The sequence below is a fragment of the Theropithecus gelada genome, chromosome 15 (genome assembly GCF_003255815.1).
Source record: "Theropithecus gelada isolate Dixy chromosome 15, Tgel_1.0, whole genome shotgun sequence".
In the NCBI taxonomy this organism is placed as follows: Eukaryota; Metazoa; Chordata; class Mammalia; order Primates; family Cercopithecidae; genus Theropithecus; species Theropithecus gelada.
In genome coordinates, this window is record NC_037683.1 from 66,404,448 (window position 1) to 66,429,655 (window position 25,208).

Sequence of the window (25,208 nt, forward strand, 5' to 3'; positions counted from 1 at the left end):
TTTGAGACCAGCCTGACCAACATGGCAAAACCCCTTTTCTACAAAAAATGCAAAAAATTAGCCAGGTGTGGTGACACATGCCTGTAGTTCCAGCTACTTCGGAGGCTGAGGTGAGCCACAGAAATCGAGGCTGTGTTGAGCTGTGATCGCGCCACTGCACTCCAGCCTGGGCGATAGAGGATGACTCTGTCTCAAAAAAAAAAAAAAAAGAATTTTAATATGACCAATTTTGAACATCTACAGAAAGTAAAGAGGATAGTGAACCGAACCTTATATACTAATCACTTAGCTTGTATAGTTGTCAACTCAAGGCCAATCTTATTTCATCCATATCCTACCCCCAGATTATTTGGAATCAAACCCTAGACATGATAATTTATTTCTACCTGTAAAGATATTAAAATATATTTCCTGAAGACAAAGACAATCTTTTTCATAATTACCATTCAGATACCAAGATCAGGAAATTAACATTGATACAGAGCTATAGTTTATATGCTTTATATGACATCATTTTATCTGTATTTTAGCTTGCAAAGGTTGCTTTTTAAAAATATCACAAGACTGTTATCACACCTAAAATGTAATAATATCCATCCAGTAACTTATCAGTGCTCAAATTTTTCCAACTGTCTCATTTATTTTTTAACAGTATGTTTGTGTGAATCAGGACGAGTGATCCTTTCAGAAATTAAATGGGATGATTTCACTTCCTTGCTTAAAAATCCATCCATGAGTTTTCATGTCTAAAGTTGAAGCCCCGGCCCGGCTCGGTGGCTCACGCCTGTAATCCCAGCACTTTGGGAGGCCGAGATGGGCGGATTACGAGGTCAGAAGATGGAGACCATCCTGGCTAACACGGTGAAACCCTGTCTCTACTAAAAATACAAAAAAACTAGCTGGGCGAGGTGGCGGGAGGCTGAGGCAGAAGAATGGCGTAAACCCGGGAGGCGGAGCTTGCAGTGAGCTGAGATCTGGCCACTGCACTCCAGCCTGGGTGACAGAGCGAGACTCCATCTCAAAAAAAAAAAAAAAAAAAAAAAAAAAAAGTTGAAGCCCCAATCTACCTTTGTTCATAAGGCTTGAGGTGGTTGGGCTCCCACATACTGCTTCTGCCTCATCGAGGGCAACTCTTGCCCTCATGCATGACCCTCCAGCCACAAGCCTTATCCAATTTTTTGTCGTGTTGCTCCGGATTGGAGCATATTTGCCCTAACTCTTTTCCGGGCTTTTTGCTGGCCATCCTCCACTCTCAGCTGGTGTGTCCTCCCACTTTCTCAGTGACTCCACCAACGTAGTTACTCTTCCCCCATTTTTCTGTCTTGGCATCTTGTTTGTGTTTGTCACTCCATTTCTCATTTTGCAGTTAATTGTTATTTGTTTTTTGATCATCTGTTTTTTTGAGGTTTAAGTTCTGTAATAATGGGTCTGCTCTACTTTGCTTGTCATGGTGTACTTGGCACCTATGCACCATGCTTGCCACATAGTAGGTGCTCAGTATATATATGTTGGAAAAATGAATGTGTGAAATTAATATACTGTCTTAGTCCATTTGGGCTGCTGTAACAAAATCCATTAGACTGGGTAATTTATAAACAATGGAAATTTATTTCCTCACAGTTTTGTAGGCTGCAAGGTCCAAGAGTAAAGTGGCAGCAGATTGAGTGTCTGGTGAGGGCCCGTTCCTCCTAGATGGTGCCTTCTTTTTGTTCTCATGTGGCAGAAGGAAGCCAAAAATAGTGGAGGGGAGGGGAAAGGAAAAAAAAAAGGAAGAAGCAAAAAGGGACAAAGAGACTCCCTCAAGCTTTTTTGTTAGGGCACTAATCCCATTTACAAGGGTGGAACCCTATCACTTCCCAAAGGCCCCACCTCTTAATACCATCACCTTGGGGGTTAGATTTCAACATATGGATTTTGGAGGGACACAAACATTAAACCATAGCTTGTACTATTAAGAAAATATAGGTGGATCCTCAGAGTAGACTGCTAGGATTTGCAGTACATTAAAGAAAAAAAATCTAGCCATCATTGAGTTCTTAATGAGTATAGGGCACAATGATAATTGCTGTGATTATTCAAATAGTTAGTTAAGGGATCTTCTGGAATACACATTTTAAGAAGATGATTGTGGCTGATTGTGTTCGTAAACTGAAATGCATACATAATTAAATAAAGTCCAAATGTTTGGGCATAGTAAACACTATCCATAATTGTTGGTGTCTCCATTGCCATTTTTATCTGATGGGCTGACTCACTTTTCACTTGAAGTTTGTATAAACCAGCTGTCAGAATCTTAAAGGATACAGTGAGCTCATTGCCTTTTGTTAACTTTTTACCCTCTTTTACCTGACATCTTTTTTTCTTTCTGACGCCTTCATCCATTCCCTTTTCATCTACCTCATGATAAAAATAGGAACCTAAGATGACTAATAAAACACCCAAAAGCAGATACTTGCGAGCTTTGTCTTTTGAAATGTGCCAAACTTCTTCATTGCTTGTGTTCTGAAAATTCATCAGTCTTTCTGGTCCCCTTTCTGTTTCCTTCTTCCCTCTTTCCCCCTTTTGTCTCTGGTTGTAGAACATTATTCTATGACCAGAGAATAGAATTCCTCAAAGGCATAGTGATATTTGGTTTAGGTACATTTTTGAGTAATATATAGTTCAGTACCATGCATGCTATATGTCTGAAGACTTAATAGCCACCAACAAATTGGAAGAACCCTGAAATTGCCTAAAACTGAAGAGATATTTGGGGATTTACATATAACTTTTATTACTGTATAAAGTAATTTCTATGTTATTTATTTTTATTGTCTAGAATGAAAATATTCATACCAGCAAGGGTCTTTTAAAATTACCTTGTAAGCAGAATGTTATAGTTAGAATGAAAAATGTTAAAACTCCATATAGCTCTGATGAATTAACCTTTTCAAAGATGTGGGCATAGTTTTTGGTCTCCCCTGTAGGCAATACAGCTATAAGCTTTTGATTTTTATTTATTTTAGTAGTTAGGAAAGTTTTCTGCAAGAGTAACTTGACTTTTATGGAGAAAAAAAAAAAGTCTCTGTGTGTGTGTGTGTGTGTGTATAAAGTTCTGTGTGTCAGATCTCCCATTGGCTTAAGGGATTCTTTGCCATTTAAAAATTTCAGCCTATTTTGAAAGAAATTATACCTGTAATGTGTAGCTTGCTTATATTAAAATAATTTTATGTAATCATTGTAAGAAAATTAAGCCTGTGATTGGCTATGTAAAACGTATATTTTAAACAATACATTCTCTTTGTCTCAGTACAGTAGATGGGTCCTATATTTTCAGCAGAACTTAGTTATGTAACTTATATAAGGATACCTTTTCAGAGAATCCCATGTAAGTAAAAATTATTTGGTAATATGTATTTAACCTACAAAATAATTTATTTGAAAGCATTTTGTAAAACTGCAAAGTGTAAAGCAAACGTAACATAGTATATATGTATAATATATTGAAGAGCACTGCTGTTTTTGTAAAAGCATTATTTTTTTCAAGATACAACACATTTTGATATAGCTATTTCATACAGTCTCACAATGGCTCCCTTAAACTATAAAAATACTTTATAAGGAGTTAAAAAAAGAATACATTTATTAAAAAACCTAACAAATATCTAAGAAATAAAAGTGAGTGTTATCCTTGCTCATTTTCCAGTTGTGAGACCTGCTGCATCAAAACAGGGAAAAGGAAGGAAAGGATGCCTGCATTGCATTTTTTTTTTTTTAATGCTAGTTTTATGAATTTATAGACACTCCAGGTTTAAAAAGCCTTTATTGAACACATCCTTTACATCAGGCATTAAGCTATTTTAGGGGGACAGACTTGACATAGGGGGTATGGGTATGGAATGGGAGTGTCCAAGAAGTCTGGAGTCCACATTTTTTCTCCAGTCAAGTCTCAATGTTGACAGTGGCCAGGGGCCAGGGGCAAAGGGGAGAGGGACACATGTGCAGGGATGTGTTGCTTTGTATGGTTCTTAGTAATAAAGGACAATAGTTGGAGATGTTATTGTTTAAATATTAAGACAAATTTAAGGCAAATAATTCTATCTTTTTTGGGTAGAGAAGTATGTTTCAAACATGGCACCAACAGGAAAAAAGAGTGATAGTTTTGATTGTTATGACAAAACGCTTATAAACCCATTTCAAAGATAATGAACTGAGATTTTGAACATATATGAAAGAAGGTTACACTGCAAACGGATCCAGAAAGAAAACACTTTGATGAAAATATTGGCAAAGGGACATAAGCAGACAATTAAAAAAAAAATACAGGTCAGTCAGGCCGTTATATTAATTCCCTATGGCTGCTATAACAGATTAAAGCTTGGTGTTTTCACATAATACAGGTTTATTATCTTACAGTTCTGGAGGTCAGATGTCTGAAATGGGTTTCACTAGGTCAAAACCAAGGTGTCCCCCTGGCCATGCTCCCTTGAGAGGCTCTAGAGGAGAATCCATTTCCTTGCCTTTTCCAGCATCTAGAGCTACATTCCTTGCATTCATTGGCTCGTGGCCACATCCTGCATCTTCAAAGCCAGCAGCATAGCATCTTCAAATCACTCTCCTTCCATGGTCCCACCACCTTCTGTTTTGCGGTGTCTCTCTACCTCCCTGTTGTAAGGAGATTTGATTTGTGATTGCCTTTAGGGCACACTCAAATAACCCACAATAATGAGTCTGTTCAGGATCCCTAATATCTATAAAGTCTCTTTTGTCATATAAGGTACCATTCATAGGTTCTAGGTATTAAGGCCTGGATAACCTTGGGTGCCGTTATTCAGACTACTGCACCTATCGAATAGCATGTGGGGTGGAACAATGCATATATGTTTATCTGTGTATGTATGCATGAAGCCTGTGCAAGGACATACATATGGTATGTTTGGGATTGATTATTTCATGTGTTGAGATTACAGGGTATTTATAATTTTCGAAAAGTTCCTTTTATATAATTTTTTTGTATTTTCAGAATTTTTATGGAATATATTTTATTAGTGATCAGAAAAAGCTAAGTAACTCTTGGAAAGATGGTTTTTTAATAGACAATTTTGTAAGAACAGTTTTAGATTTACAGAAAAGTAGAAAATATACTGGAGTTCCCACAGACCCTATACCTAGTTTCCCCTGTGATTAGTATCTTACATTAGTATGGTACATTTGTTACAGTTTATGAACCATTTTGGATGCACATCACTAACTAAAGTCCATACTTTGTTCAGATTTCCTTAGTTTTTACCTAATATCCTTTTTTTTTTTGAGATGGAGTTTCACTCTTGTTTCCCAGGCTGGAGTGCAATGGCGTCATCTCGGCTCATTGCAACCTCCGCCTCCCAGGTTCAAGCCATTCTCCTGCCTCAGTCTCCCGTGTAGCTGGGATTATAGGCATGAGCCACCATGGCTGGCTAATTTTGTATTATTAGTAGAGATGGGGTTTCTCCATGTTGGTCAGGCTGGTCTTGAAGTCCCGACCTCAGGTGATCTGCCTGCTGCAGCCTCCCAAAGTGCTGGGATTACAGGTGTGAGCCATCGTGCCTGTCTTGTGTGTGTGACAGAGAGAGAGAGAGACGGAGTTTCGCTCTTATTACCCAGGCTGGAGTGCAATGGTACGATCTCGGCTCACTACAACCTCTGCCTCCTGGGTTCAAGTGGCTGCCTCACCCTCCCAAATAGCTGGGATTACAGGTGCCTGCCACCATGCCTGGCTAATTTTTTTGTATTTTTAGTAGAGACGGGGTTTCACCATGTTGGCCAGGCTGGTCTCAGGTGATCCATCCGCCTTGGCCTCCCAAAGTGCTGGGATTACAGGCATGAGCCACGGCGCCTGGCCAGTATCCTTCTTCTTCTGTTACAGCATCTGTCTCATCCAGGAGATCACTGGATGTTTAGTTGTCAGGTCTCCTAAGGCTCCTCTTGGCTGTGACAGTTGTCAGACTTTCCTTGTTTTTGATGACCTTGACAGATTTGAAGAGTACTGATTAGGTATTATGTAGGAATTTTGTACGTGTTGGAATTCATCTGGTATTTTTCTCATGGTTAGACTGGGGTTATGTATGGGTTTGAAGGAGGAAGCCCAAAGAGGTAAAGTGTCATTTTCATCATATCCTATCAAGAATACATACTATCAACATGATTTATCACTGTTATTGCCCTTGATTGCCTGGCTGGGATATTGTTTGTAAGGTTTTTTCCACTGCGAAGTCACGGCTTACCCCTCACCTCTATCCCCTTTCCATGTTGCAGTCTTAGGAGGTCACTATGTGCAACCCACAATAAAAGAGTCTGGGGAGTTACGCTCTTTAAGGCAGAGTTTATCCACAAATGATTTGGACTTTTTTCCCCCTCTTAGACTGTACCAAAGGGGTCATGTAAAAAAATCCTCATCAAAGTGTCATAAGAGATATTGACAATATCTCAGAGGATAAGAGTCCAGTATTCTCAAAAGAATCTCGTAAGGCTTCATGAGATTCTGAGCATGTTTCATTTTAGGTTGGAGATTACTAAGAAACCTGCAGTAACTGACCATTTAAGGGATATCTAACATCATATGGGTGGCCCACCTTTTGTAATTTCTAAAAGGATATGTTGTAATTGATTAAATACTTAAGATCTGTACACATTAGATCAATTATTCTCTTACATGTTACATATTATTCACAAAAATGTAGTTGGAAGCTGGACTTAATTTTGAAAGGAAAAAAGAAAAATTAGATGAGAGATATTTATACTGATGGAAAAATGAATGTGTGGAATGCACTTTACGAATAATTTTGCGGTTGGGCTTGCAGTTCTCTTTTCCTTCCTTGAAAAAGCCTGACCTTCACAACACCAGGTCTTTTCATGTTTCTAAAGAATCTGTAGTTTTGTAGTACAGCACACATGATATTTGCTGTCATTTGGTGAATATCTGTCTCTCCAACTGGACTGAGAGCAGGAGGGGAGCAGGGACCATGTGTGCTCCGCTCACTGCCGTGTCCCCTGTGCCTGGCACATAGTAGGCATACAGATATAAATGGACTGTCATTGCATATGCTCTTTTGAACTTTTAGAAATATGGGTGGTTAACTATAGGGTACATTTTTGGGTAAATAATCATAACATAATTCTGTGTGAAAAGGGTAATTTAAAATAGTAGTATCAAAGATACATTTAGCTGTCTTGTCCCCTCCACATGAGGTGTATATATATATATATATATATATATATATATATATATATATAGGGGTGTGTGTGTATGTGTACATGTATATACAGAGGGGAAGAACACTGGAAGTACATTATTGCAAAACATTAAGAGTGATTATCTCTGGGTTATAAGATTATGGCTGGCTTTAATTTTCTTCTTTGTTTTTTAGCCCTTTCCAAGGAATGTACTATTTTATAATTTGGAAATATCACAATATTTTACCTGATATTACTTTTTTTTTTTTTTTTTTTTTTTGAGATAGAGTCTTGCTCTGTCATCCAGGCTGGAGTGCAGTGGCATGATCTTGGCTCACTGCAACCTCTGCCTCCCGTTTTCAAGAGATTCTTCTACCTCAGCCTCCCGAGTAGCTGGGACTACAGTTGTGTGCCACCACACCTGGCTAATTTTTGTGTTTTTAGTAGAGATGGGGTTTCTGTGCCTCAGCCTCCCAAGTAGCTGGGACTACAGGTGTATGCCACCACACCTGGCTAATTTTTGTGTTTTTAGTAGAGATGGGGTTTCTGCATATTGGCCAGGCTGATCTGGAACTCCTGACCTTGTGATCTGCCTGCCTCAGCCTCCCAAAGTGCTGGGATTACAGGCATGAGCCACCGCGCCTGGCCCCGGTATTACTTTTATAATCAGAAAAATTAGTGAGTCCTATACTAAGAAGTTTCAGTTCTAGCGTGTGCAAGAGCCCTTGAGGCAAGATAAGAAATTTGTGAAGTCAGCGACCACCTTATTCCCCAGGAGAGCTTTTATCTGTTTAAACCAGAAAAGTACAGCTGAACTTTAGAACTGTGTTCTATCTTAGAGTCTTTGAACTAGTATTTCCTCTGCCTATTATCTTCAAGTTTCATCAAAACCACTTCAAATATTGTTGATCAATTATTAATTTAAAAGTGGAGTTTTCCAACTATGTTAGTATGACTGTCATGTCATATATGTGTTTAATCCCCTTTGCTAATTTAACTTTTGTGCATTAATCTAAAAACTTTGGGGAAAAATTAATTTTCTCTTATTTAGTATTTTTTTTAAAGTCCATGATATAAAATCTACGTCTAAGTCGGCAATAACAGCCTACATTTTTCCTTAAGACAAAAGAGATCATTCTTTTTTTTTTTTTTCTTAATTGACCTTTTTTAGATAGGAGATGAATCCCTGGATTAGATGAAAAATCATGAAAATATTCTGTGGTTTTTATAAATCCAGGCCATTTGTATTTTCCTTGCCTGTTTCTCTAGATAATTAAACAGTGATGGATTAGAATTAGGCTGCAGCAGAGACTGGGGGAAAAAAATCTCCCGGCATCCCTTCCTGCAGAAGCATCCGCTACAGCAGTGAGTGTAGCTGCCACTTTAACTGACATGTCTTAAATTCTGCCCTGGAAAGCCCTGGGATGCTGTCAGCTGCCTCGGCAACTACTTTGCTTGTGCCTCAGAATTGAGAGTCTCATTGGAGACCAAGGAATAAAATAGAAATTGAGGATTTTTGTTGGCTTTAAAATTGAGGATTTTCTCTTCTTTTTGTTGGCTTAAAAAAAAAAAATCTGGTAGAAGAGAGGGAAAGACATCTTCATAGTGGGACTGTATTCATTCCTCCAAAGTTACAGCTGCTCTAAATCTGTGAGTATGTTGTATCTATTTAGCAGTTCCTGGGGGTATGATTCAAATGTTCTCTTTAAATCTATGAGGTTTTAATTTAAGGAAGACTATGTAAATTTTTTAAACCCCAGTTAAATTTCACTGGAGCCTGCAGTTTTTGTTAGATGACATTGTCTTCCTTAAGAGCTTCATGTCAAGCCTGCTTGGCTTGCCCTCTAACCTTCCCCCTACCTTTTTAAAACTTCCTAAGGTGAGTGCTGAAATTGGAGAAAATAGTGTGACTTGCTGCTGCGGAGGATCTGGTCTTCTCGGGATGCCATGGCTGGTTTATTGCTGCTGCAAGGTGTGCGTCTGGGTGGCTGAGACTCCTGCTGCAGAACAATGGCAGGATGATGCTGGTTCACTTTGTGTTTACTGTTTGTCTTATGTCCTCTGCTGGTTTCATTATAGGATTTTGCTTTGTTTTGTTAGGGTGATTAGAACCCTAGAGATTAGTAAAGTGGCTTGTCCTCAGAAATAGCATGTGTTGATTGTCCTAGACCCTCACCTCTGACTTTGCTGTGCTGGCTTTAGTGGTCTCTTTGTAGCAGATTACAGTAAATGTGAGCCACCAAAAAGTGACCTTTGTATGGCCACCTTTTAAAATTGTGCATCAGAATCAATGCTGGTTGTTTTTTTTTTTTTTTTGTGACGCAGACCCTGAAGTCTAAACATCTGTCCTTAGTCATCGTGTCCCATTTTCCCCCTTTGGAATTTCCTGGACGCTACAGTTGTATCCTTGCTGAATTAGTGAGTGAGTTTTGAGCATTCTCTAAAGACAGGTTAATTTTCGATTCTTACCATAACCCCCATATGTTCCTGATTTGTCTTTGTTGAATAAAAGTCGTATTATTTTGGTGAACGGATTCATATAATTTGGCTACTGATTTTGTTCCTTTATCTTAAAATTACATTAGCTGAAATGATTTTTAAAAGTTGATATGTTCAGAGATCAGTAGTCAAAATACTTTTAAACACCAACTGGTACCAGTCATCTTTGTAGATGCAGAATATGTTTGACTTAAGCTGACATATTATATGAGCTTTTTGGGTGCCAGTATTTTGGTTGACTTCCTGCAGGGTAAAATAAATCAAGGATTTAAAAAAAGAAATTTTCTCTACCACCCAGAGATCAAACATCTGCTGTTTTTATTTTTAAACATTTTGTCATACCTAAATGCAGCAACTTTGAATTTAATTAGGAAGGATTGCTAAAATTAGGAAATTCTGCCTTACTTAGACTTGCAAAGATCTTACATTTGTTCATTCATTTCATTCATTCATTCATTCATTCATTCATTCATTCAAAAATGTTTACATCTGTTACGAAGCTCTTGCCAGGCTCTGGGGATATGATGCTGAACAAAATATTGTATCTGCCCTCATGGAGCAGATATTTTTAGCAGATGAAGAAGACATTAAAAACCTGATTACCTTATTTCATTAAAATTGTGTTAATTTTTCACCTATAGAAGTGTAAGCACTTTGTAGCCAAACATATAGGACATATAAATACTTGCAACTAGTTCTGCCCCCGATCTGAAGCTACAGATCCCTAGAATGCTTAAGCTGGAAAGATGTTGGAAATGAGTTAATTGGTTCAGCAAGCTTGTGGTCAGTGCTATAGTAAGTGTCGAGTGCAGGTCAGTAAGAAATGGTTCTGCTTTGGAGGAGCTCAGAGTCTTAGTGGGAAAGGAAGGGAAATTGGCTATGTTAGAATGTTCTGTCATCAATTTCCTATTTTACCAGAGAAGAAACAAACTAGATTATTTTTTGAATGTCTTCTATGCCAGGCCCAGTACCCATGGTAAATCTGTTTTTGACTTTTAAAAAAATCTTCAACAGCAACCATGTCGATTGACCTTAATGCTTGCATTTTCCAAATGAGGAAAACGAGGTGCACAAAGGCTAACTCAGTTGCCTAGGGTCACTCAGAATGCTGATTGTAACTCCATCATGCTAAAAGTTGGCAAGTCTGTGCTCCTTGAAGTTGTTGGATTATGTCCCTTAGTCATAGCTTGGTTGAGGGAGCCTCCCCACGCCTTTTTTTTTCCTTTTTCTTCTTCTTTTTTCTCCTAAAGCCACAGTGTACTCCTAAATATCATGCTGTCATGAAACAGGAAAATGCTTAGTTTTTTTGCCTCATGCCCAGAGGTCTTCCTAACATTTTGCACTTGCTTTCTACGTGTTAACAGCACATATACACTTGTCTTTGGTTCACTTTAGAAAGTTCAGGACTGCACTTATGGGCAGATTATGCTTCAGTGGCAGGCCAGTTAAGGAACATGGAAAACATACATCCTAGAAGAGGAATGCTAATGGAAAAATCAAGGGTTTCTTGAATTTTAGGTCCAGAATGCTGTTCACCAACATAAGCGATTCCCTATAGGGTTGGCATGTTCAGAGTTGTACACAGCACTTGTCTCCTGTAATGAGTTGGAATTCTTGCAGATTTGAAAATTGAGGGTAGGGAGTAACTTTTCAGGAGAGAGATTGTAGCACATCTTGTTCTAAAGGCCATTTGTCCATTTCCTTTCTGAAAGACTGTTAGAATGTTCTTCCTTAGAATGAAGTCTTCCGTATCGAAGATGAACGTTGCCTTTCTACAGCCTCCTACCCACTGATCTTAAGATAAAACCACTCTTGTGTGTTTACAAAGTAGTCTTTCAAATACGTAAAATGTTCTCCCTTCCAGTCCCTGGTGGGTCTTTGTATATCCAAGACATGTCCTCAGTTATGTCACTTCTTCCTCCTGTGACATATTTCATGCTTCTCTCCATTCTGATCTCTTTGCATTTGACCTGTCATTGTTTCTAGATGGTTACAACCAAAACTGGACACTATTTCTAATTTAGTCTGGTCAGCCAAAAGTGCAAATGGGTCATTTTTTTTCTCATGATGCAGTAATGTTCTTCTTCTGTTAATGTTTCCTGTGTTACGTATCAATAGCTGTGTAACAAATCACCACAGAGCTTAGTAGACTTAAAACAATAACAATCATTTATTTGCTTATGAATGTGCTGTTTATGCAGGTCTCAGAGGAAATGACTCATTTCTGCCAACTTGGAATCACCTGGAGTGGCTCAGCTGGAGCTGAAGGAGCCATTGCTATGATGGCTCACTTACCTGGCTGGCCAGTTAGTATTGGTTGTCAGCTGGGAATTTAGTTAGAACTGTTGGTCAGGGGCTTTGTTCTCCTCCATGTTGTTGCTTGAGCTTCCTCACAGCATGGCAATGTGGTTCTAAGCTTTAGTATTCCAAATGACAAGGAGTAGCAACTGCTAGTCTTTAAGATTTGGACCCCAAACTAACACAGTATTGTATTGGTCAAGTAGTCACAGAGACTACCTTGATTCAAGGAGTGGGGCCGTAGACCTCACTTCTTGACAGAAAGGGTGACAAAGAATTTGTGGCCATTTATAATCTATCACACTTGCCGAATTACTGGTCTCTGTCCTTCTCTCTATTTCCAGCTAAGTCACACACCTTAAACTTCTCAACTAAAACCCCAAGAGTTAGATTTGAATTTTTGTTAAGGTAAATCTCCTCATCTTGTACTTGGATTATTGTTATTTTGCTTGTAACAATTTTATTCTCCTTGAGTTCTTCTTAGAATTACAGTCAGCCTTTTATGTTGTGGGCTCTGCATCTGAGAATTCAACTGACTGTGGATGGAAAATATTTGAAAAAATAACAATACAACAATTAAAAATAATACATATAAAAACAATATAATACAATAAAACATAGCATTTACATTGTGTTAGATATTATAAGTAATCTAAAGATGATTTAAAGTATATGGGAGGATGTGCATAGGTTATATGCAAATACTATGCCATTTTATATAAAGGACTTGTGCATCTGGATTTTGGTATCCTCAGGGGTCCTGGAACCAATCTCTTGTGTAGACCAAGGGATGACTGTATTCTTTTCAAGATTATTTGAATCTTGACTCTGGTGACCATGATATGAACTATTCATCCTGGGGCTGTGTCATCAACATATATAGTTAGAATATTTACTGTGTCCTCACTGAAGACATGATAAACAAGTTAGACAAGACAGGCCTGTGAATATTAGAGAACCCTCTGCAGACTAACATCAAGACGTTAACCAAAATGTTACGTGACTCTGGTGATTTATTTATTTATTTGTTTTTTTATTTTTGAAATGGAGTTTTGCTCTTGTTGCCCAGGCTGGAGTGCAATGGCATGATCTTGGCTCACCACAACCTCCGCCTTCCAGGTTCAAGCGATTCTCCTGCCTCAGCCCTCCCTAGTAACTGGGATTACAGGCATGCACCACCACACCCAGCTAATTTTGTATTTTTAGTAGACACGGGGTTTGTCCATATTGGTCAGGGTGGTCTCGAACTCCTGACCTCAGGTGATCTTGCCCGCCTTGGCCTCCCAAAGTGCTGGGATTATAGGCGTGAGCTACCGCGCCTGGCCTGGTGATTTATTTCGGTAAGAAATGACTTAACAGTGCCATTCTACCCAAGTTCTCTGACTTTGCCAGAGAGTCTTAGGTGGTAATTGCAGAAGACCAAACAACACGAGTTTCATGTGAATTTCATGCATGGTTTACTTTTCTTTTGATGTTTTATCAGTCTACAGGTGTGGAAAGTCTTTAGTGACCAAGTGGTATGAATGGATTTCTTTGGTGATCATTTTAGATTAATGGGTTATAGAATATTTTATTTCGAGTCATTATAGGTGGCTGTAATTTAGAAAGCAGGAAAGTATGAAACCAAGACTTGAATTTCTCTTATAGTTTGGGGCTGTAGTCATTGCTTTCTTAGTTAGTAGTTGGGACAGAATTTGAGCCCTTCAATCCGGCAAACCAGGACCCAATATATAGCGTTTATTTACCATCACCCCTCCTTAACATTAGCTTAAGTGTTTTTGTTTTTATTTTTTAAAGTAATAGCATCCCTGTATAGCAAAACCATTTCATATGCCTGCTTGATACCACAGGCTGAATAAATACAGCACATCAACTATGGAAACAGCCACATATTGAAGAACTAAAGAAAAACTCTAGAGTTTAATTACTTGAGTATTTATATGCTCCTTCTTCAGTTTTGTTTGTTTTTCCTACTAATAGAGGTTTGTGGGGAGAGCCCTTATATTTACTGAAAGCTGCTTGTTTGTGAATGAAGGTTTCTGTGATGAAATATTCATGGGTACTTTTCATGATCTACATATGTGACATAAAATGCCAAGTAGGAAGACTGTATTTGATGCAAGGGGCTAATTGTATCAGGAAGAATGTCATTCATTCATCAAGCAGTCATTGAACATCTCTGGATTAAGAAACAGATAGTTCCTGTCCTTAAGAAGCTCATAAGCTACTCACTGTAATTGAAAAGTAGACCAATAATTATACTATGAGTTGTAAACTCCAACCAAAGAACCCAGAGAAGAAACATACTATTTAGCCTGAGAAAATGACTTTTCAGAAGCCTTTATTTTTTTCCTTCCTCTCATGGGTCATGAGGCGAATAAAAGGAAAACTTGTTAGAATTACCTTTAGAAAAACTTTGTTACTCTTTGTTTTAGGTGGTGATCTTTTAAAAGAAAAGGCAATGTCCGCCCCATTCAGTGTCCCACTGAAAACCTGTATATGCTCCCCATTCAGTGTCCCACTGAAAACCTGTATATCTCATTCCAACGTGGAGGGATGCAATGCAAATGGCAAATGCTGCCTCAGTGGCGTCTGCCCCATGACTGCAGGAAGCATTAAGCAGAACTGCTGAATAGCAGGAATATAATGGTCTGTCTAATGGGAAGTTCTTGGCTCCCATAACTCCTCTAATAACATCAGCACCACTATACTCCTGTATAACTCCTCTAATAACATCAGCAACTTCATTCCCTTACATTGATGTGATGTTTCAGTTTAAAAAGTGATTTTACAAAATGGAGCACGTTCTTTCCTTGTGGTATCCCTGGGAGGGAGATAGGGCAGGTGTTGTTATTGCTGCTTTGCTTTTGCGGATGGGGACACTGAGGCCCATGGAAGTGAGGGAGTGGCGCAAAGCCACACTGCCCGCCAGGGACTGGCGTACCTAGGACAGGAACACAGTGGTCTGCTGTGTGTCCCAGCATGCCTTCTCCTAAATCACCCTCCAGTCATGTGGTGAGAAAGGATAATTCATAGATTAGGTAAGAAGTTTTCGGTCAGAAATAAGAGAATCCTCCAACAGGAAAAGGATTTTTGTTTGTTTTTAATTTAAAAAACCAGCAAAGAAAACTAGCAAAATGAAACAGGAGCTGTGCCTCTCTCTTGTCAGTCCAACATTCCATTGCTGTTTGTTTTAAATAATGTGAAGGAGTGTGATTTGCTTGCCTAAGGAAAGAATTTGAAAAGATACAGGCTCTGGTTCTAAGTTTCCAACTTGGTCAGTAATTTGCTATGACTGTGGGCCAGGAAAACAGCAGCTGTTGGAGTAGTTTCGTTTGCTGAAAGAGATAGCAAGCACTACCTTCCATTTTCTTTATAAAATTTTTTTTAAATGGAAAAAAAAAAAGATTTTAGAGACTCCAGCCTGGGCGACAGCACACTGCACAGTGCTGCTCACTGCAGCTTTGAACTCCTGGGCTCAGGCTGTCCTCTCAGCCTCCCAAGTAGCTAAGGCTGTAGGTGTATGCCACTACATACATCTAATTTTTTATTTTTTTTGTAGAGATGGGGTATTGCTATGTTGCCCAGGCTGGTCTGGAAGTCCTGGGCTCAAGTGATCCTCCTGTCTCAGCCTCCCAAAACCCTGGGATTACAGGTGTGAGACACCGTACCCAGCCTGCCTTCCATTTTCTTAGTGAGTAGCGTCTTCGATATGAAGTTAAAGCCAGGTACTACGAGTGCTCACCTGATTTTTGGTTCTTACGAAAGAGCTTTTATCTGTAGACAGTTGTTAAATTGGTCTCCTTGCAGGGGCGATGATCAGTGGAGCCTTATATTCTGCCATCTTGTTCTGCCCCTCAATGAGTAGGGTCTGAATCATGCTTTGTATTTTATATGAAAATGTACTTTTATTTTTTTCAGCTGTTCTTCTTTGCTCTGGAACTTTCATCCCCATTGAGGACAGAAAAGCACATTAAGTGGTCAGTTAAAAATTACATCATCTGTTCAAATTTCCAGCAGTCTCTTTTGAAGTGACTCAGGTTTTCTGAGAGATGTGGGAGGGGTAAATGCCTAGTTAAGTAAAAACTTAAACTATGTGTCGGTCTTATATCTTCCTTCTTAAAAGGTTTCCCCTCTCTCTCCTCCTTCTGACATGACATTGGGTGCAGGAAGAGGTGGTGTAGGGATGGCTTCTGTCTGGGGACTGCTACCTGATAGAGGGCCCCATCCTGTTGTCTCTGCATTGGCCTCTCTCCTTGCTGCGTCTGCCACCAAAGGATTTCTGGACTGTTGGTGTGCCTATGGCCCAAGGACTTGGCATTCTCCACTGGCGTTGGTTGGCCCACAGGTTGCTGAGATCCACTTGCCACTCACATTTAATCCCTGTCTCTGCCCTTTGTTAGAGGATCATCATGCCAATAAGCTGTCTTTTAAAAAAACTTTTAATTTTGTGATAATTCCAAACTTACAGAAAAAGGGCAAGAGTAACAGAGAACTTCTGAATGCCCTTAATTCAGTTTTAACATTTTGCCATATTTGTTTTATTACTCTATGTATACACATTATTATGTATTTTCTGAGTCATTTGAGAGTAGGATTTTGCTCCAGAGAAGGTGGTCTAGAAGGTGAACCAAAAGCTTTCTAGTGAATGAAGCTTTCGTATTCCTTTCTTTTTCTCTGCTGTCTTCCAATTCTTCTTTCTTTCTTTCTTTCTTTCTTTCTTTTTTTTTTTTTTGAGATAGGGTCTTCCTCTGTCACCCAGGTTGGAGTGTAGTGATGTGATCATAGCTCACTGCAGCCTCAATCAACCTCCCTGTCTCAAGCGATGCTCCTGCTTCAGCTGCCCGAGTAGCTGGGACTATAGGCATGCACTACCATGTCTGGCTAATTTTTCGTATTTTTTGTAGAGATGGGGTCTCCCTTTGTTGCCCAGGCTGGTCTCAAACTCCTGGATTCAAGTGATCTGCCTGCCTTGGCCTCCCAAAGTGCTGGGATTACAGACATGAGCCACCGTGCCTGGCCTGCATTTCCTGTTGTTGATATTCTTAAAAGAGTATGTCTAGAATATCAGGTAGGCCAGGTGTGACTGGTCTGACTAGAGGAGAATGATGTTATCCTTCATTTGCTCCTTTATTTATTCAGTCAACCAGCACAGTGTTATTGAAGATCATTACCTGGAAGACACTGTACTAGGTGCTGCAATACAGTCCTGCGTTTATGAAGTTTGTACTCTTGATTAAGAGATAATTATATTTTTAAGTCAGAGTTAATTAGGCTGGGTGCGGTGGCTCATGCCTGTAATCCCAGCACTTTGGGAGGTCGAGGCAGGTGGATCACCTGAGGTCACGAGTTCGAGACCAGCCAGACCAATGTAATGAAACCCTGTTTCTACTAAAAATACAAAAATTAGCCAGGCATGGTGGTGGCGTGTGCCTGTAGTCCCAGGTACTTGGGAGGCTGAGACAGGAGAATTGCTTGAACCTGTGAGGCAGAGGTCACAGTGTGCTGAGGTCCCACTACTGCGCCCCAGCCTGGGCAACAGAACTAGACTCTGTCTCCGGAAAAAAAAAAAAAAAAGAGTTAATTAAAAGAAACTTAGGAAAGATGCTATTTTCCTCATTCTAGATGCTATAGTTTTCTTAATACAACTTAAGTTGTATCAGTATTCATGTTCTGTTGTGTTCATAAATTCATTTAAAATAATTCACAACTTTTTACCATGTTGTTAAGTCACATCTCTTTTATCCTGTTTTTATTCAGTTAGATTTTTTGGATTCAGATTCAGGAATTTATAATTTATTCTCACTCAGGTATCATCTTTGAGAGCAGGCATGCTATTATTTTGTGTGTTTTAACATCTGATACTATGCCTGGAATATGGCATTCCTAAATGTTTATGGATAAAAATTAAATTTTAGTTTACTAAATATAAGTTGTCCACTTAGAGCGTTATCTTTTTAAATTATGGTCCATTCACTGCTCTCTTTCCCAGTTTCATTGTTTTGCAGAGATTTTTTTTTTTTTTTGCCTTGCATTCTCTATTTTAATCCCAGTTTCTGATACAAATGTAGAACACATGATAAAGGGAAGTACCTTTTGAGAGAAGCTGTTCAAACAGTTATGAATCCATCTGTTTGAATGAGCTTGTCATTCTCCATTTTCCATATAGAGCTAAGGGACACTTGGCAAATATCACATTTACATGGCCCTCGTGTGCTGCTTTTTTCTCATCTGCCAAAGATGGGAAACAAGGCTGGTATTAGAGAACTCGTGAGAGCGCCATTTCTTAGCTTCCTGTGAGGGCTGATTCCTTCAATAAGGCATGAATCATAGTTCATTTTTAGCAAAGGTAGCTGCATTAAGGACCAAATTGAGATGGTAAATGTGCATAAAGTAATAAGTTTGAAAGCAATTCAGGAATATAATAGTAGACCTATTGAAGCATGTTATCAAATGCAGGAAATAGAAAAGATAAAATTAGAAAAACCACATTCAAGAACTGACTTTTTTAAAGTAGTGAAAGCTTGGAAGACTTCTAAAAGGTCTAAAATAACATGAGAAACATATTGAGTAGTGATGTATTCTGAGTTCTTCATGTGGAGAGGGCTAAAAATAATACATTATACTGTTCTTGCATATTTCTTAGGAGAACTATTTTGAGTTTTGTGTGATATAAAAGGGATGATCAGAGGGTGCTTCCTTAAATTAATATTTGAATATTCCCTTCATGAATATAGACTTAAATTACTCAAAATAGGTGCTTAACTTTTTTCATGATTGTTAAAATAGTGCATTATCATTTTGGAAAAAAAAAAAAACCATAGAAAACTACAAAGATTCTAAAGATTACCCACACCCTACAGATAATACTAAGGGTTACAGTTTTGATTGAGGAAGGCTTTGTAAGAAGTCTAAGCGTAGATTATTTAGGGAGAAGATTTTCTAGTTTATCAGTTCGCCAGTTTCTCGTTTCATAGAACAGTTATATCCTTGTTGGTGCTTGCCCTTTGGCCTTTTTCAGCTGTTTAGTTTTTCCTTCTTAAGGAACAGGGCCAGAGTGGAGAGAAAAAATTGAAAGTATATTCCTTTGATTCTGAAAGCGCTGGTGACAGGCCTGACAAAATGGGATTGGAGTTGGCAGTAAAATGATACTTGGGGAGTATCTTTTTATTTTTGGGCTCTTCTTGCTTTCTCATTGTCAGCAGCAGCACCTCCTCTTTCCTCTGATCATTGGCCATGAGAACAGCTCTTTGAGGAATCATCGTTGTATAGAATTTGGTCTGGCAAGCAGTTTTTTTTAAGTAAGAAAGACAAATTTTTTTATGTAGCCAATAATATTAGGCAATAGATTTCCAGTGGTGTGTCAGAGTCCTGCATTTCATAATTCTAGTGGATACCATTTTTTATTTTTAAAGTTTTAGATTTGAAGGTACATGTGCATGTCTGTTACATGGGTATATTGCATGATGGTGGGGATTGAGCTTCTAGTGTACTCACCACCCAAATATTGAACATTGTATCTAAAAGGTAATTTTTCAAACTTTACCTCCATCCTCCCTCCCCTTTTTTGGAGTGCCAAGTGTCTGTTATTTCCATCTTTATTTGCATGTGTACCTATTGTTTAGCTTTCAGAAGTGAGAACCGGTGGTATTTGATTTTCTGCTTCTGACTTAGTTCACCTAGGATAATGGCTTCTAGCGCCATTCAAGTTGCTGCAAAGATGATTTCATTCCTTTTTGTGGCTATATAGTATTCTATTGTGTATATATTCCACATTTTCTTTATCCATTCAACCATTAATGGACACCTAGGTTGGTTCCATGGCTTTGCTGTTGTGAATAGTGCTGTGATAAATGTATGAGTGCAGGTGTCTTTTTTATATAAAGATTTCTTTTCCTTTGGGTAGATACCACGTAGTGGGATTGCTGTCTCGAATGGTAGTGCTATTTTTAGCTTCTTGAGATATCTTCATACTGTTTTCCATAGAGGTTGAAGCAACGTCTGTTCCCACCAACAGTGTACAAGTGTTCCCCTTTCTCCACAGGTAATCCAACATCTGTTGTGTTTTGATTTTTTAACAATAGCCATTCTGACTGGTATAAGATGATATCTCATTGTGGTTATAATTTGTGTTTCTCTGATGATTAGTGATGTTGAGCATTTTTTTTTTACGTGTTTGTTGGCCTCTTGTATTACTTTATTTGATAAATATCTGTTCAGGCCTTTTGCGCAGTTTTTAATGGGGTTGGTTGTTTCTTTCCTATTGAGTTGTTTGAGTTCCTTATAGATTCTGGATGTTAGTCTTTTGTCGGAGGCATAGTCTGCAAATACTTTCTTATTTTTGAGACAGGGTCTCACTCTGTCACCTGGGCTGAGTGCAGTGGTGTGATCTTGGCTCACTGCAACCTATGCCTCCCAGACTCAAGTGATCCTTCCACTTAAGCCTCCTTAGTTGCTAGGACTGTAGGCATGTGATACCATGCTCAGATAATTTTCGTATTTTTTGTAGAGACAGAGTTTTGCCGTGTTGCCCAGGCTGGTCTTAAACTTCTGAGCTCAAGTAATCAGCCTGTCTCGGCCTCCCAAAGTGCTGGGATTACAGGCATGAGCCACCACGTCCAGCCAATATGGTCATTTTAATGATACTGATTCTTCCAGTCCATGTGCATGGGACGTTTTTCCATTTGTTTGTATGATCTGTGATTTCTTTCATCAGTGTTTTGTCATTCTCCTTGTAGAGATCTTTTACCTCCTTGGTTAAATGTATTCCTAGGATTTTTGTTGTGGCTAACATAAATGGGATTCAGTTCTTGATTTGGTTCTCGGCTTGATAAAATTGGTATATAGAAATGCTACTGATTTTTGTGCGTTGATTTTGTATCTTGACTTTACTGAAGTTGTTTATCAAGTCTAGGAGTCTTTTGGAGGAGTCTTCGGGGTTTTCTGTCTTTTGGGAGGAGTCTTTGGGGCTTTCTAGGTGTATGATTATGTCATCAATGAAAAAAGATAATTTGACTTCCTTTTTTCCAATTTGGATGCCTTTTATATCTTTCTCTTGTCTGATTCCTTTGGCTTGGACTTCCAGTATTATGTTGAATAAAAGTGGTGAAAGTGGGTGTCCTCATTTTTTTCCATCCTTAGGGGAAATGCTTTCAACATTTCCTAATTCAATATGATGTTGGCTGTGGGTTTGTCACATATAGCTCTTATTATTTTGAGGTATGTTCCTTTGATGCCTGGTTTGTTGAAGGTTTTTTTAATCAGGAAAGCATGTTGGATTTTATCAATTGTTTTTTCTGCATCTATTGAGATGATCGTATGGTTTTTGTTTTTAGTTTATTGATTTGCGTATGTTGAACCATCCTTGCATACCTGGAATAAAGCTCACTTGATTGTGGTGAATTATATTTTTGATGTATGTTGGATTCAGTTTGCTAGTATTTTGTGGAGGATTTTTGCATCTGTGTTCATCAGGGATATTGGTTGGTAGTTTTCTGTTTTTGTTGTGTCGTCTGATTTTAGTATCAGGGTGATACTGGATTCATAGAAGGTGTTATGGAATGACTGCACCTCCTCAAATTTTTTGTAATAGTTTCAGTAACATTGGTAGTAGCTTGTCTTTATGTGTCTGGTAAAATTTGGATGTGAATGCATCTGGTCCTGAGCTGCTTTTTTTTTTTTTTTCCCCAGTAGATTTTTTATTACTGGTTGAATTTCATTACTTATTATTGGTCTGCTTGGGATTTCTTTTTCCTTCTGTTTCAATCTTGGGAGTTTGTATGTTTTCAGGAATTTATCCATTTCCTCTAGGTTTTCTAGTTTGTGTCCGTGAAGGAGTTCATAGGGCTCTCTTATTATTATTTGTATTTCTGTGGTATTGGTTGTAATATCACCTTTATCATTTCTGATTATGCTTATTTGAATCTTCTCTTTCATTTTCTTGGTTAGTCTAGCTAATGGTCTGCCAATTGGTTTATCCTTTTGAAGAACTGACTTTTCAGTTTGTTGATTCTTTTCTTTTTTGAGATGGAGTCTTGCTTTGTTGCCCAGGCTAGAATACAGTGGCATGATCTTGGCTCACTGCAACCTCTGCCCCCTGAGTTCAAGTAATTCTTCTGCCTCAGCCTCCCAAGTACCTGGGACTACAGGCATGCACCACCATGCCCCACTGATTTTTGTATTTTTAGTGGAGATGGCATTTCATCATGTTGGCCAGGCTGGTCTCAAACTCCTAACATCAGGTGATCCACCCGCTTGGGCCACCCAAAGTGCTGGGATTACAGGCAGGAGCCGCTGTGCCCGTCCAGTTTGTTGATTTCTTGCCTTTTTTTTTTTTTGTTTTAATCTCATTTAGTTTGGCTCTGATCTTTGTTAGTTCTTTTCTTCTGCTAGCTTTGGGTTGGTTTGTTCTTGTTTTTCTGGTTCCTTGAGTTGTGATGTTAGGTTGTTAATTTGAGGTCTTTCTGTCTTTTTGATGTAGGTGTTTAATGCTATAAACTTTCCTCTTAGCACTGCTTTTGCTGTGTACCAGAGGTTTTAGTATGTTGTGTCTTTGTTTTCATTCATTTAAAAGAATTTTTTTATTTCTGCCTTAATTTCATTGTTTACGCAAGAGTTGCTCAGGAGCAAGTTGTTTAGGTTCCATGTACTTGTATAGTTTTGAGAGTTCTTCTTGGAATTGATTTCTAATTTCATCCCACTCTGATATGAGAAGATACTCGATATGATTTTTATTTATTTGATTTTATTGAGACTTGCTTTATGGCTGAGTATATGGTTGATTCTGGAGAATGTTCCACGCACAAATGAAAAGAGTGTTTATTCTGTGGTTGTTTGGTAGAATGTTCTGTAAATGTCTCTTAGGTCCATTTGGTCTGTAACCCAGTTTAAGTCCCGAGTTTTTTTGTTGATTTTCTGCCTCGATGATCTGTCTAGTGATGTCAGTGGAGGTGTCGAAGTCTCTTACTATAATTGTGTTAATATCAGTCTATTCTCTTAGGTCTAGTAGGATTTGTTTGATAAATCTGGGTGCCCCAGTATTGGTTGCATATATATTTAGAATAGTTAAATCTTCTCATTATATTGAATCCTTTATCATTATAGGTAAAATGTCCTTCTTTGTCTTTTTTTACTGTTAGTTGGTTTGAAGTCTGTTTTACTTGATATGAGAATAGTGACTTCTGCTCACTTTTATTTTCCATTCTCGTTTTATGTCTTTTTTCTCCCTTTTACTTTGAGTCTAAAGGTATCTTTAGCCAGTAGGTGGGTCACTTGTAGGCAGCAGATGGTTAGGTCTTGTATTTTTAAAAAAAAAAACTAGTTTGCTACTCTGTATCTTTTAAGTGGGGCATTTAGGTCATTTACATTTAGGTTAGTATTGATATGTGAGGTTTTATTCCTGTCATAGTGTTGTTAGCTAGTTGTTTTGGAGTTTCAATTGTGTAATTGTTTTATAAGATCTGTGAGCTTTGCACTTATGTGTTCTTTTATGATGGTGAGTATTATCCTTTCATTTCCATGCTTAGAATTCTCTTCAGCATTTCTTGTAGGATAGGTCTTGTGGTGACAGATGCCCTTAGTATTTGCTTGTCTAGAAAATATTTTATTTCTTCTTCATTGATGAAGCTTAGTTTGGCAGGATGTGAAATTCTTGGCTGGCATTTTTTTTTCTTTAAGGATGCTAAAAATAGACCCTAATCTCTTCTGGTTTGTAGGGTTTCTGCTGAGAAGTTTGCTCTTAGTCAGATGGGTTTTCCTTTGTAGGTGATTTGACCTTTCTCTCTAGTTGCCTTTAACATTTTTTCTTTAGTGTTGACCTTGGATAGTCTGATGACTATATGCCTTGGTTAAGTTCATCTTGCATAGTATCTTGCAGGTGTTCTCTGAATGTCTTGTATCTGGATGTTCACCTCTCTAGAAAGATTAGGGATTTTCCTGAATTATTCCCTCAAATATATTTTCCAGGTTGCTTACTTTTTCTTCTTCCTTCTCAGAAATGCCTATAAGCCATAGGTTTGGTTGCTTTACACAATCCTGTATGTCTGAAGTGCTTTGTTCATTTTCAAAAATTCTTTTTTCTTTATTTTTGTTTGGGTTAATTTGAAAGGTTGGTCTTCAAGCTATTTTTTAAAAAAATTATTAGTTGGTGATATGAATTGGAGGTCTTTAAGCTCTGAAATTCTTTCTTCTGCCTATCCAGTCTATTGTTAAAACTTTCAACAGTATTTTGAAATTTCTTAAGTGAATTTTTCATTTCCAGAAGTTCTGGGGTTTTTTGTTTTTGTTTTGTTTTGTTTTTGTTTTTTAAAGGATATTAGTCTCTTCCTTCATTTCTTGGATTACTTTCATGGTTTCATTGTGTTGGTTTTTCAACCTTCTCTTGGATCTCATTGAGCTTACTTGCAGCCCATACTCTGAATTATTTATCTGCCATTTCTGAGTTTTTATTTGGTTAGGGTCTGTTGCTAGAGAGCTAGTGTGACCCTTTGGTGATGTCACAACATTTAGATTTTTCATGGTGCCAGAATTTTTATGTTGGTTTCTTCTCATCTAGAGAGGCTACTAGTTTTTGTTTTTGAATTTATTTTCATTTAGATTGGTTTTCCCCCCTGCACCCCCCGCCCCGTTTCGACCTCTTCTAAGGGTGTAACTATAGAGTAAGTATGTTGGATAGGGTCTTTTGGGTTCGCTTCTATAGCCCTGCGCAATTCTGTCCGCAGGTTTTATATTGGACTGTGCAGTTTGACTTGGAAGCCAGTAGGTGGCACTTATGGGTAAGAGCCAGTTGCCGCACAAGCAGATGGGTATGTACTTGACTTTTATTTACTGTGACGTGCCCTCTGTGTTTCAGGTGATGAGGTGGACAGAGGAGTGCCTGGTGCCTTGAGGTTCCTGTTCAGGTTTGGGAGGGGGGACATAGCTGGGCAGAACTGGATTCCCTAGCTTGCCCATGAGTATCCCAGTGATGAGCTCAAGCACCAACCCTGGTAGGGGTGACTAGGAGGAGCTCCTGGTGAGATGTGCCAAGGTCTCTGCAGGAGTTGAGAGGGCTGCACTGGCTTGGTGGATACCATTTCGACTCTAGATTACAAACATGGTGGCTTCCAGAGCATATCAGTTGGCCTATCCACACTCATTCCTTTTCTCCCCTAAGGGGAAATTTTAATGTTGATGGAAAAACTTGAAGGACATATTTTTATTCATTTTTGAAATTTTATTTT

At 38.5% G+C, this 25,208-nt stretch overlaps 1 protein-coding gene across 5 annotated transcripts in view; it reads left to right on the plus strand.

Annotated features, from left to right (window-relative positions):
- Positions 1 to 25,208, plus strand: part of TTC39B (tetratricopeptide repeat domain 39B) — a 137,698-nt gene that overhangs the window by 49,373 nt on the left and 63,117 nt on the right. The window contains exon 1 of one of the 5 annotated variants that reach the window (XM_025360616.1): positions 8,556 to 8,841. The exons of the other annotated variants lie outside the window; for them this stretch is intronic. The gene's annotated coding sequence lies outside the window, so the exon portion shown is untranslated. Of the gene's footprint in view, positions 1 to 8,555; positions 8,842 to 25,208 lie in introns of those variants that run through there. 5 annotated transcript variants of the gene reach the window in all.